The sequence below is a fragment of the Diprion similis genome, chromosome 3, assembly GCF_021155765.1.
Source record: "Diprion similis isolate iyDipSimi1 chromosome 3, iyDipSimi1.1, whole genome shotgun sequence".
Lineage (NCBI taxonomy): Eukaryota > Metazoa > Arthropoda > Insecta > Hymenoptera > Diprionidae > Diprion > Diprion similis.
The window spans coordinates 7,595,304-7,609,427 of NC_060107.1; the positions used below are offsets into that span (position 1 = coordinate 7,595,304).

The following is a 14,124-nucleotide window of genomic DNA, read 5'->3' on the forward strand; positions in this document are numbered from 1 at the left end:
TTCTAATTTTTATGAAATTTATTTTCGGAAAAAGCTAGACAGAACAGTAAAAAAGAAAAATCTTCTCATTTCGGTTCTGAGCTTGAAAAATTTTCATATCTGATACATGATTTTTCACAATTTTTTCAGGTTTTTAAATCGTGCCGAAAAAATCTAAGAAAAAAAAAAAAAAAAAAAAAAAAAAAAAAAATTAGTGCCTTTCAAAGTGAGAAGAATCGTATAAAAAATTGCGGGCCAAATCCAAAAATTCAAGGAGTGTACGTAGGTCGAAATGAGCTGCCCTTTATAAATGTTTGACTAGTTACTAAAAACACACTTATTTAATTATGCCTAATCATTTATCAAGTAAACAAAAAATTTCGTCCACTTGATAGTAAAGGTGTGTAAATGTCGTGTGTCCCAATTATTTTTTAATCGCACTGGTGAAAATCGATCGTTAAATTAACAATTTCTTTTCTGCCACCTTTTTTCGCTTCCTTCTCTCTCTTTCTCTGGCTCTCTTTACCTTAACCGCTCTCTCACTCGAACAGTACAAACCGACTTAGAGGTCATCTTCAGGTTCTGATTTCAGATCAGGCGCCTTTCACATTGCAATATCGTACTGCGTTCTAAATCATGAATATTCAACAAAAGTCACTCACAATACATTTATGGCGAAATTTGAAAGTGATGTTTAATTCAAACTGTTTTTAATGATTTCAGTATTTTCCGTTTGGTTTTGCTTTTTTCTTCAGCGTAATTTACGATAATTTGTTAAATGAAAAGTGTTTTTTTTTTCTCATACCGATTATAGAATTATATTGTTACTCTTGAAAATTTTTTTCTAATTTAGTGCAGATAATTACAATTAGAGACCTCGAAAATAAATTTTCAATTAACCTATTGAAAAATTCTGTAGTCAGTTTCACTTTGAAAGTTTCGAATTAATAAATTTATAGTAAACGAAGAAAAATTTATCCCATATTGAATCAGGGGTGGAAATTTTCGTTTTTTTCATCTATTATCAATGATTCTTCTACGATTTGAGTGCAACAAGTTTTCATTGGCGAAAAACTGTTAGCAGAAAACTAACATCTCGCGTTTCGGCAGATTTTTTCGTTGTAATTTCCTGATTCTGCGAAGTTCTTCGCGATTGACTAGTTAGAGCGAAAAAGTGGAAAAAAAAAAGAAACAGCTGTGGAATATAAAAAATATTGCGTTGAAAAAATTGTGAGTGAAACGTGAGACAGAAAGTTTTCTAACCCCTTGAAATCAAAATTGTCGTTAGCTACATCAGGCGAGGTGGATTGTGCATAAATCATTCCATCCGTATATTAAAAGCCATTTAATAACCGCTGTGACGATCAGATTATGCTTTAGTGCAATCTGAGTAGGCAGGCGATAAATTGCGGAGAGCATGATCAGCTCACGTTAGATGTGAGTATAATTTAAATTCTTGCGACTCAATTAAAATTCGTCCCCTCGTACCGGCAGCGAATTATTCCAAAGCATTCGCGCATAACCCGGTTTGTAGCTCGGATACCTGTAACACCTATAAGTAATCCATACCTAATTGAAGTCATTTATGCCTGCCTTCGTCACTTTACATACGAAAATCATGATGCCTCAAATCATATAATGTTTCGAAAGAATTCAGCGTGCAATTTGTGACATTATTTATTATTTGAATTCGATAAGAAATTGACGATTTTTGACATTTTTTTAAATTTGGAGCGACCTCTTTTTTTTAACTGTCCCTTGGAGTGGGCTCTTAAAACATCAAAAACTAACATTTTGTCACACGAGACTCAAAAAAAAAAAAAAAAAAAAAAAATAGTCGGTTTTTTTGCGCCACCCTAATAAACACATTATATGTCAACACGTGCGTAAGATAATGGCCGGAGTATAGCGAAGTGAAAAAAGGATCTAAATCTATTCTTAACTAGAAAGGCGTGCGGTGTGAGATCCGAATTACTTACGTATGTGCCCAAGCAATTCGGGTTGTCATTTGTATCTCGGCCCCTGCGGGGGCAGAAACGCGTTCTAGTATCACGTACGTACAACGGTGATTAGCCGGCTTGCCCGAACGTCCGTAAAACCTCGGCATAGCATGAAAACCGCTAAAGTTAGCCGTACGACGCGCGACGGCTGTTGCGGTTTAAGATCGGTGAGAATTTTCGTCTCTCGCTTCCTTTATGGGCATGATGTACCTACCTACTTTGTTGTGCATGGGTATAAACATGTGCCTGTATACCTATATACACACACACACACACACACACACACACGTAACTATTCTATATACTTGACTCCACGTGAATGCTCTGAATTTAAACGATTGAAATTTCAAACGGTTTTTTAGCGTAGGACGCACGTATATTTCTAGCTCTTTACGCGTTACTCTGCATGTCTTATGTTATGTGTACATATCACATTCCATTCCATGCAATTTCAAATATATGCGACAGAACATGGAATTGTCGTGTATGATATTATTTTCCCTCAATCGATAAGAATTTTATTTTAGAAGGTACGGTTTTTTTTGTTTTTGTTTTTATAAAATCAGGGTTAACATATAATTCCATTTTAAAATTCTTCTTTTTTTTTTTTATCTTGCCTATGAAATTTATCCCTTTGTAAAAATTACTGTTCGGGAAGTGCGTGCAAGTACTTGTGAAGTAGATTTAGTTGCAGTATTTGATACTGGATGAAATAGAGAAACGAATTTCAAATGAGAAATATTACAAATTCCATCGAATACGGTGAATAAACTTTATGTAAGGGTTTTCGGGGCTGAATTATGAAAATCTGATTTCAGATTCGTAATACTTGTTGTCTTTGAATTTTCTGCATCGATATCGTACTTTTTTTTAGCGAGAAAGTCAGAATATTGGTAGACAAAATTTTTTACCTTCAAAAATTCGGCAACGAAAGTTAAATTCACCTCGAAAATAGTGCAGTAACAGATGCAGATGCCTAGATTTGCATTCGTATTTCGTATTTCGTCTCTTCAATTTCTTTTCACGTATTTGGAGAAATTTCTCGTCGACTTTTGTATGCATAATATATAGGTATTATACGCGTTTTTCATATTAACCCTTTCGGTCATCTATATTATATCCATTTTTTGTATATTTAGAGGACTTTTCAACGCATTTATTTGCGGTTTTTTTATCATTTCCGAAAGTAAACTAAGTAATTTAAAAAAAAAAAAAAATCATTCAATCAAAACAACTTTTCGTTCAACAGTCAATATAAAGTGAAAAAATTCTATTATTTCAATTGACGGAATATTTATTTTGTCAGGTTTCGTACTTTTATTTATATCTTTTCGTAATTACGTAAATTGACAAACAATATTTGAAAAGAATAATCTTACTTTGTAAAAAAGAGTTCTTTTTTTTTCCACAGGTGTAATTATCGTACAAGTTATTTATTTATTCACATTTTCCTAAATAATTGTTTGGCAACTTCTGTCATAAATATCCTGCTTCATCGAGAATCCAAGAAAACATGTTAAATTTTCAATGATTATGCGTTCAAAAAAATTAGCTCCATTCCATTGGAAAATATCGATTTTCCGTTGTAATTTTACCAGGCCTGTTATCTTTCTTTCATTACCGAATTTGTCAAACTTATGACGTGAACAACATAACAGGATCCCATTCCAATTAACGAATCTTTCGATCCTCCAACCGTCGGATCAAAGACCGATAAAACCGTCTTTGGTATACCAGTATATATATATATATATATATATATATATATATCTATATGCATATCTGACAATTAGTGGAATCGTGTCAGGTGCATTTAGCCAATTTACAGTTAACAAGAATCCCCAAAGAATCAGAATCAGTCGATCTGCAGATCGTTTCGCGATAAAACGCGGGGGCTCGGCTGCTTTTTTTTTTAAACTTACACCAAACTACTCCGCGACTTTGAAATGCAGCTACAAGGAATTAATTGTTAACTTTTTAATTACCTTGAATACATGGGCTACATAGACAGAATTTTATTTTAAATCTCATTTGATGCTAATGTTTCTACTCTTGTTTCTTAACACGTGTTGTACCTTTATGTTACATACATGTACGTACACACGGTAATTGTCACGGATGCTTAAGCCCGCTGTGACTGAAACCATATCACATATATATACCTAACACACCGTTTCTTTTTTGTCCCGTTAATCCGAGATCTCCTCTTCAGGGTTTAATACCCATCTTATATATATATCCACATACGTACATCGTTGATCTTAATTTAGCTAATTTCTTTTTTGCATTTCTCTTTTTTCTTTTAGTTTTCTTCTTAAATCCTTACCCCTAATTACCTCTCCGCTTGTTTCAATTCTGTACTTTAATTGCCGTATAAGATCCTACCTTTAAGGCGTAATTGCCTTCTTCTTAAACGCTAAATACGTTCAGTGCAAAAGGATCGAGATAAGAACTGTATAAATATACTACGATTCAATCGAAATTCCCAGCGAATATTCTCAAATTGTGTTAGCCTTATAATATATGTATATATAACTCGGTCTTAAACAATACATTTTTAAACATTAACCTTGTTTCTTTATTAATCTCTTTTTCCCTACCACTAACGGGACGCTTTTCTGAATCATCGTGCCAAGCATACGTATATTATAGTTCGCAAGTCAAATAAAGAGAAAAAAGATTGAAAATTACGCATTTGAAATTTTTCAATTAATAGAAGGGTTTGAATTTCATAAACAATTCACTTGTTTAGTTTATTTTTTATTTATTTATTTATAGTAATAAGATATACAAAATATTCCGACGTATAAGTCCGTGCACTTGAAACACACACCGAATTTGTATAAGAAAATCGTTTAGAAAGTGAGAATCCATATATAAAAAAAGGTATATATATATATATATATATATATATATATTTGCCCAAGCGCTGCACCTACGCAGAGCGATAATTGAAAAAATCTATAGAGAAGGTATTGTTTTATTTACTTTTATGTCAATTGACATGTATGTACGTAGAAACGGTATCTATGTGGGTATATAATATCTATTATATAGTCGATTCCGGGTGGCATCGGATTCAACATTAGATGGTTAACTGAGCACTGAGGTTGAATGTTTTTACTTTGTCTTATCCGCGCACGGCAGGCAATACAATTTGAGTAATAAAAATGCTTGAAAAAGATTCAATTAGCTTAATTAGTATAAAGTCGACAAATTGCTCTCCATTTGTTTTATAATCTCTGCGGTTTACAGTAGTTAACAGTAGTAGTAAGTACGTGTCTAGCCGTCGTCTCGAGACCTTTGAGCCTTCCTTTATCGGTGTGAATACGCAATGGAAACCGATAGCACTGTGTGTGTGTCGTCTGCTATTGCAAGCTTCAAAAAGTTCTGCTTTCACGCAGCCGTATATACGCTGATTTATAAACCGTCGTCAGCGAGCCCTGCAGATACGGTATTTTCTTGTTTTACTTTAATCAGAGGTTTCGAATCGGTATTAGCCTAGATTACTAATCGACGCTGAAATTATATGATTGTAGACTGCATGAGCGTGTTTGTCGAAAACTTATAGGTACCGTATGTCGGTTATTAGGGTGTTTCGTTTCAAAGTAACATATGTAAGTTTTATCTCTCTCTCTCTCTCTCTATTTGTTTTTCTTTTTGAAGAAACACTTTTTGTGAACGATGAAAAAAATTTTTTACCGAAGGGGATTTCTGCAATCCAATTTCAAAAGGTTGCTCTTGTTTTGGATTTTTTTTTCTTTTTATGTTTATTTATTTATTTATTTATTTATTTTTTTTTTTTTTTTCTATCCTAATTCCTATCAATAAGACAAATTTAACGATCGTACCTCGACTTGATCCAGCGGAAATATTTTCCACAGAATTCAAGTCTGTGCGAAATTTTTCATCTTGATAAAAGAGAGAAAAAAAAAAAAAAAAAGAAATGAAATTCGCTGATAACTCAATTAACGATTTAAAAAATTCTGAACCTCGAAAGTCAGTTTCTTCAAAACTTTCTATACGACTGAATAATTATATCGGTCAATTTTCCATAAAAAAAAAAAAAAAAAAATATGTTGAGAAAAAAGTCTGCTTCTTCAACGGTTTAAGAATCTAGTGTTTGTATGCGTGTGTGTGTTTTTTTTCTCATGTAAAAAAATTTATCTTTAACAGTTTTTAGTAACCAAATCGTATATCGTGTTGACTTTACGAAAAAATATATATATATATATATATATATATTTCAAGTCACATCTGTGTCGGAATTTCAATTATCTATACAAAATTCTTTCAATCATATATTCCGACAAGTTGTGAGATTTACGAAGAATAAACAAATAAAAAAAGAAAACAACACAACAAACAAACGGAAAAGGAAAGACATCTTTCACCAAATCGTCGCTCGTCTCAAGAGTGCATTTAAATTCTCGTAAAACTTGGATGCAATTTGCGTCACGCGATCGTTGCATTAAAAGCACATATATTGTATATATATATATATATACGTGCGTGATATGTAACGCATCAGCTAGGCTGAAATGTTGAATGAAATTGGGTTAACACCTCCGAGACAACTACGCACCTCCTGCTTCTCTCTATCTAAGTACACCTTTCAACGGGTAGATTGTAGGTATGACTTTATTTTTCGGCAAAAAGTGTACCGGGATTCCATGATACGCATGTGAGTTCGACTCAGCGATCCTTTAATAGAAATCAGAGGCTCACGATCACGCGGAAGTTTTTTATGTATGTAGGTACTTTGGAACCTTGTCGAACCGACTGTCTCTTCAATCGTTAAATGTGTTTATTTGTTCACCTTTACAGGTTATCGTTTTTTCAAAGTCATAGTGCAGGACGATTCTGATCAGGTTGCACACCTTGTGATCGACGGAAAATTGAAATCGCTTGAAATTTTTCAGGCCATCTAATGTGGGAAGTAACTTTATGTAGAGATATAATGTAATTTAGTATTTTTGGAAAGAAATTGATTGAAAATAATGGTGAAAATTTATGGAATTATTCATTTCTGAAATCAGATTTCGAAAATCGATGATCCAATCAGCGATCCCGAAACCCCCTGCACAGAGTTTTTGTCCGTATTCGCTGAAATTTCAAATCTTTATCCGCCACATCGGATCCACCATCTTGAATCGTGAAAATTTTCTTTCAAATTTATTTTCAGCAATCCAAAAAATCATAGAATACTATCTTGTTACAAAAGTTGACTTGGCACAATGACGTGTAAGTAGCTCGAAGGGTTAAGGATGAAAGATCTTACCTTTCATCGAGACAGTCCGGACCATTAATTCTCAAATTTCACGGGTAAGCAAGGCGCGTGCGAGATGCACGTGCATAACACACACGCATACACACACACACATTTACAATCTGCCCACACTACAGAGACGAAAACGGAGAAAAAGCAACACGTATGTACGTAGAGGCACAACGTGAACCCTAAAAACGGTACTTTCATTTGTCAGGGTCTGGTTAGTGAACCGTGAACGTTCATTAAAACCTCCGGATGATCAAGAACAAATGAGACAGATATGCTATAGCTACGTATGTACATCGTGCGTGTTCATCTTATCTTTTCACAACGTCTATACGTGCCTGGTAGGTAAAGATGACGTTCGTGTACCCAACTGTAACATTATACCATTAAACGTTATTTAAGGGCGACGAAAGTATCTCTTTGATAGAGGAAATCCAGTTTACGATCTAGAAGTACCTTCTCGGTATCAGGCACACCTTTATTGACTCCTAGATCCGTCTGACTTACGTGGTTCTCGAATTATCTGTCCATTTTTTTTTTGAGTCTCGTGTGACAAAAACTTAGTTTTTGATGTTTTAAGAGCCCACTCCAAAGGAAAGCTCTGAAAAAAAATTTTTAAGAGGTCGCTCAAAATTTTTGAAAATGTCAAAAATCGTCAAAAAATTAAATTAAAAAAATTATACTTTCAGTATTTCGTTTGATTTTTAATTCATGTCGTGGTGTATTGTTGTAGATTCTTTCTTACTAAATCGAAGAAAAAAAATTTATGAAATTTTAATATGAATATTAAAAGGTCGCTCGAAAAGATCTAAAGAAATGCACCAAAAAATTGAAAAAAATTATGATCTACCTTTCGAAATTCAAATTTTGAACTGAAACTTTCGGAAACTTATTTTTTTTTGTCTATAAAATTATACCGTAACGAGAAAAAAAAATTAAAAAAAAAAAAACGATTTTTGACGATTTCTGACGTTTTAAAAAATGTGGAACCAAATTTTTTGAACTGTCCCTTGGAGTGGGCTCTTAAAACATCAAAAACTAACATTTTGTCACACAAGACTCAAAAAAAAAAAAAAAAAAAAATAGTCGGCTTTTTTGCGCCACCCTAATATGTATGTACGGTGGAACTCGTTATATCGCGGCCTGAATGGTATTTTACCGACACTTATGTCTTACAATTAGGTAGATAGGTATCCAGGCCTTGCACGTGCATCGTGAGGTGTGTAATCATTTTCATTCACGAAATTGCGACATACGAGTGTAACGTATACGTATATATCTGTAATAAGGGTCCAATCCTTACCGCATATCTTCCGCAGCGTCCGTTTTTACCTACGAATTACAAATAATTGTAAATTTCTATCAGTAACTTTATCTACGCCATCTTTTACCTCTTTAATGAGAAATCAGTTGGATAATTATCAATTAATTATCGCACATGTAAGTCAAATTCAATATAAATGCTCGTGTTACAACATGGCGTGTAGATAATGTAAATGCGTGTAAATAATTTTTTACCGCTAAATAAAAGTCTGAGAAGTTCCTCTCGTATATTATTTTTTTAAAAACGATTCAAGTTCTTTTTACTTTCATGAAAATTTCGAAATGGTAAATATTTTTGCGTTACTCTCTACACCCTGTTCGTTTCTGCTTTTCTGTTTTTCTTACAGATTTTTCTAAAATACGTTATATACACGTGATTAATTTTTCGCTGTAATAATCAGAAGAAGAAAAAAAAATCCATCTCTTCTTGCAAATTTCACTCATATTCCCTGTAACTCCATATATAACACATCTAACATGTTAAAATATCAAAAATTACTATTTTCTTATCCTTCGAGTCCTAATCTCGTTATACCGTGACAATTTTTCCGAGGATTTTTAGATTTATAATATCAATCCACATACCAACGGCGATAATTTTCTTCCACCACATCAAAAATAACAATTAATTTGTCCAAGGGATGAATTTGATTAGAAAAAAAAAAACAGTAAAAATAAAATAAACAATTGTTTTGTTGAAAAAAAAAAAAAAAAAAAATTAAAATAATGTTTATCGCAAGGTTACGTAAAAATATTTATTCACGCGACGCGTGCCGGACTCGAGGCTGTTAATTAAATTTGGTATATACGTTAAAACAGCATATATAATTAAGGCAGGCAATATTTGTACACACTCTATGCATGTAAGGCAAATTAGGGGAACCGCGTGCTGCTGCTGCTGGTGGTGATGCTCGTCTCGAAGAAAGTACATCTTATAGTCGTTCTTTTCGGACAAGGCAAGAGTCGCGGAGGTTTACTCGCGGCTATGGAGAGCGTCGATAGAGTGGGGCGAGTAGCATAAGTATGGGCAGGCCTCAAGAATAACGCTCATTCTGATACTTGCCGCAATATAAGTATCTTATTGCGGAAACTTTGTACATGTAAATAAACAAACATATTATACTACATTTACATGTAAATTAATAATTATAGAAGAGGAAGAAGAAGAAGAAGAAGATTAATAATAACGATAATAATAATAATAACAACAAAAGAGAAAGAGAATACTGTAATAAAATGCAGTGTGACAGAGGAATCTCTCTGATCGAAAATTATTTACAATTTAAGTAATAATAATATAATATATTAAAGGATATTTAAATCGACGCACGAAGAGAAAGTTGTCACGTTTTTCAAATTTTATTTCCTTCGTTGGTATATTCGCAAGTTCGATATATTTGCGTATAAATTGTAAAAAAAAAAAAAAAAAAAATATATTAACAAAATCAATAAATAATATCTAAAGATAATAAAAGAAATAAATAAAAATAAAAACCGAGTTTAAGGTGATACGAAATTTAACGAAACACATAGGACTTGGAGCGTAACTATGACATAGAGGAAAGTTAGCAGTTTGTGGAAATAAGGAGACCCGCCATCAGCTGCATCAGATTATTCAGGATAATAAGATCGACGGCGGACGGACGACGTTGCATCGGTATTACATCTTGATCCTGAGTGAATTCACAGTGGCCGCCGTTCACCGGAAGATCTTCTGGAGGTCGTTTCAGGTTGGTATAATGCAAAATCTAATTACGAGATGTAATTCTTTTTAATTTCATTTATTTTTTTTATTTTTTTCTTTATTTTCCACGCCTATAAAAATTTTCATTCTTCCACTTTACGTTAATTCAAGGCTTTGTTCTTAAACGCATTATATATACGTCCGTTCATTATTTTTTTTTTTTTCTTTTTTTCCTTTCCTTCTTGCAACGTTGTACCGTTGTATAGAAACAAATGATTTAATTGTACGTATGTATAATGCAATACGTGTAGATTTGAATGAGTTTAATAATAATTGTTTATATTGCGATTGAACGTAGAGAGAAGAAGAGAATTTTTAAGAAACGATTTATGTATGCTTATTCGTCTGTATTGATGTTAATCAACGCTTTTCCGATATTTCTTGTCGTTTTTTTTTTTTTTTTTTTTTTGTTTGTTTTTTAAATCATCTCATTATTTATCTTTTACCATGATTCACGCGACGCAGAAAACTCGAGCTTAGATCGGTGAAACGGTATTTTACGCTTACACTTGAACGTTAAATACATATTTGACGTATTATATGTTAATTAATATTGTTCACAAGAACAGCTAAACGTCACGACATACCTTCCAGACACTTTTTTTTTGCGCATCGTTGTCTACGACAAGTACGTTAATATTGAACACATAATTTTTGTCAAGCAACGAAAAAATGGAATAAAGAAAAAATTGAAGTTAATATGGAAAAGAAATTATTCGTGGGTAAAACCGTGAATGAATTTACATATTCACTACAATTCTTTATGATGTGTTAAACTGTGAGAAAAATTCAGTTGTTAGTCTGCAATACTTTTTATATTCTATGTAGATATTTTCTTTCTATTTTCTTTTGTATCTATATATATATATATATAATCCTGGCTACTCAAGCGGTGTTTTTGTATGCACGGTGGTTTTAAAATCCGGATCTCATATAACTGTTTGGAGTACGGCATTCCGGTTAACCGGAAGGTTTCTTCAGTGATATTCGAGCCCGACTGTATACTCTCGCGACTGCGAAATTTGACGAAATATGAGAAACGAGGCATGACTCGATAATAATTAAACAAAAGAAGGATAAACTAATTGACGAACTAATGAGTATAAAAATAAAACAACGTTTTGTAATTTAAAAGCAAAAACCTTGCATTTGATCTATGATTTTATTATTTTTAAGTGTAATTTTTATTTCAACACACTTGATAACAAATCCTGATGATAAGGATATACTTTTAACAGTCGGTGCATATCCTTACTTATTTACTTAATTACCCGGTGTGACAACTCGTCATGGGTGACGATATTTCGCGTCCCCAAAACCCACTGCCCGCCTCTAAGACCGGATTAGAACATTCCGAGGCTGCCACAGCTTTTATTAGGCACGTCGAGAGTGTCTTTTTACTTTGCGCGTACAGTTTTTTCTACGCATATTGTTTACTCAAAGTCGTATTTGTATCACTCCGAGGGTAAGGAAATTTGTGTAAATTTTTCTTCTTTTTTCCTTCCTTCTCTTTCGAAAGAGCGGAAATTTTAAACTCGGGACTTTTACATTGTTGAATAAACGCGTGATTTAGTTTGATACATACAATATATGAATATGTAAACTTGGTACAGTTAAAGATTTTTAAATATATATAATTAAAATTAATAACAATTGGATCGGTTTTCTTTGTTTCTTTTCTTCTTCTTTTTTTCGTTTTTCTTCGTAGCATTTTTATTTACAAATATTCGAAAAACATTTTGTAAATTAGAATTTTTTTATTCACAAAATCTGGAGAATAATCGAAGGATTTTGTAATACGATATTAGTCGTGATTCTGCGGCCTTGATTTGTACCGACGATATGGACAATGAAACTTTTCTTTACGTATGTATCAAGAGGTGTATTAGGTACGTGTAGGCGGTTAGTTGCGAAACGATCGTGCGAAATTAATTAAAACGCAAACTCGAGTCAGCGCGCGCCGGTTATCGCGGCGTGTTAATCTTTCCACGCTTTTTGCATCCAGAAAATTATGCCTGACTTACATGATGCTTGTTGTGAAAAATTGCCGTTTTACACGCCTGATTTCTGCAAGCATTCCGCGTATCACTTTCATTGCAAATTTAAACTATCCTGAAATCGGTAATTTGTCAAATTGTCGATTATAGTGATCGAATTGAATATTTTTTTAACTGAAAATGTACGTGGCAAAATTTATACACTTTCTTTGAGTTATCGTTAAACCCTTTTGAAAATCTTTTAGACGATTTACAGTTTTCAATAATAGATAAAAAAAATGAATAACGAAATAAAATTTTTTTTGAAATTTTTTCACGTGTTATAACAATGCAGTGTTAACGTGTAAGTTCTTTTGCACAGTTTTTGAAACAATTTTCAACTCTTTAGAGAATTTTGCAAGAGATTGTAATCAAAGAATTAATCAACTCATAGAACTCATTTCATCTTTTCTACGATTATAATATTATTACAAAACCGTTTTGTAATTCTCTGCAAATTTTTCAAAACGTTAAGATACGCCTTGCTATTGTTTTTCAGTTAAAATTTTACTTCAACCGATTATTCAAATTTAGTTAATAATTACTAAAGGAATAAAGTCTATTAAAAATTTCAAAGCGTTTTTCTATCCCGCGTCTATTATACGTATACTCAGATAGAATTTCTCGTACATTTCCGTAGATCATATCCGAGCTATTGGATATCGGCTGATCCAATTCAGCTGGATCATTGAGTCGATCGATACAATAAAGAAATAAAAAATGAAAAAATAAAAACAGTGTTTCGCCTGCCATCAGGCCGACGAAATACCTCCGAAATACTAGCACCGAAACCGATTGGCAATGTTCGGGAAGAACGTAGCATTGGAATAGAAAAAAAGGGCCGAAGATTATTTTTACGATTCGCGGAAAAATCTTCTCACATCTGTAATTTCTTTATGTGTGTAATATATATATATATATATACCTGTATTATGTATCAGAAAACAGTTGGTTATAACAGAACGGTTTAGTGTTTTTTCATCTTTTTTGCAAAATTTCATCCCGATTAACAAAATCGTTTCACGACGCGGCGAAAAGTTTTGCGGTTTTAATTTTTTAATTTCGCAACGCAAATCGTTTCAATTTAGTCTTTAAAAGTCTACCGAATTTCATTCTTACATAAGTTATGTACAAGCGACTATAAACGCGTGATCGATCGATCAATCGATCGATCAACTAATGAAACGTTACACGCGTACATCTGAAAGGGAATTTTCATTGAGTAGAAAGAGATGGCAATTACATTTATACATATAATCGCATCGCCGAAGGACTCGGGAATTCAGCACAAGATCAAGTTAGTCAGATCGATCCTGGGGTCAGTCGGGCTGCGATGGACGTTAAACTGCGGTAATTTAATAGGTATAATGATTGTAATTCATGACACGCGACGTGCAATGTCAGTAAAGTATATCTCAGCGATGCGGAGAAAGAGAGAGAGAGAGAAAGTGAGACGAAGATAATCTTTTATTAACTATTACGAGAATCGATCGGTTAGGTTTTTCAATTTACAACCATACGATTCATAAGGTTTAAATTTGAATGTCTTCGTTAAGTCGCTGAAGAGAAAAAAAAAAAAAAAAAAACGGCTAAATAACGCAATTTTGAAACTAGCTTTCTTTTTAGAAATTCTCAGTGGATTTTTACAGAATATTATTTAGTAAAGTTACAATTAAATAAAGTGATAGAATTTATTCAATCAACCTTTTCCGTTTGTCCATCTATGAGACTAGATTTTGAAAACCTTGGACACCCAGTTATCGT

General features: G+C 32.9%; 1 protein-coding gene across 2 annotated transcripts in view; it reads left to right on the forward strand.

The window, feature by feature from the left end:
• Positions 1-14,124, forward strand: part of LOC124403986 — a 44,810-nt gene that overhangs the window by 18,574 nt on the left and 12,112 nt on the right. The window contains exon 1 of one of the 2 annotated variants that reach the window (XM_046877764.1): positions 10,072-10,310. The exons of the other annotated variant lie outside the window; for it this stretch is intronic. The gene's annotated coding sequence lies outside the window, so the exon portion shown is untranslated. Of the gene's footprint in view, positions 1-10,071; positions 10,311-14,124 lie in introns of those variants that run through there. 2 annotated transcript variants of the gene reach the window in all.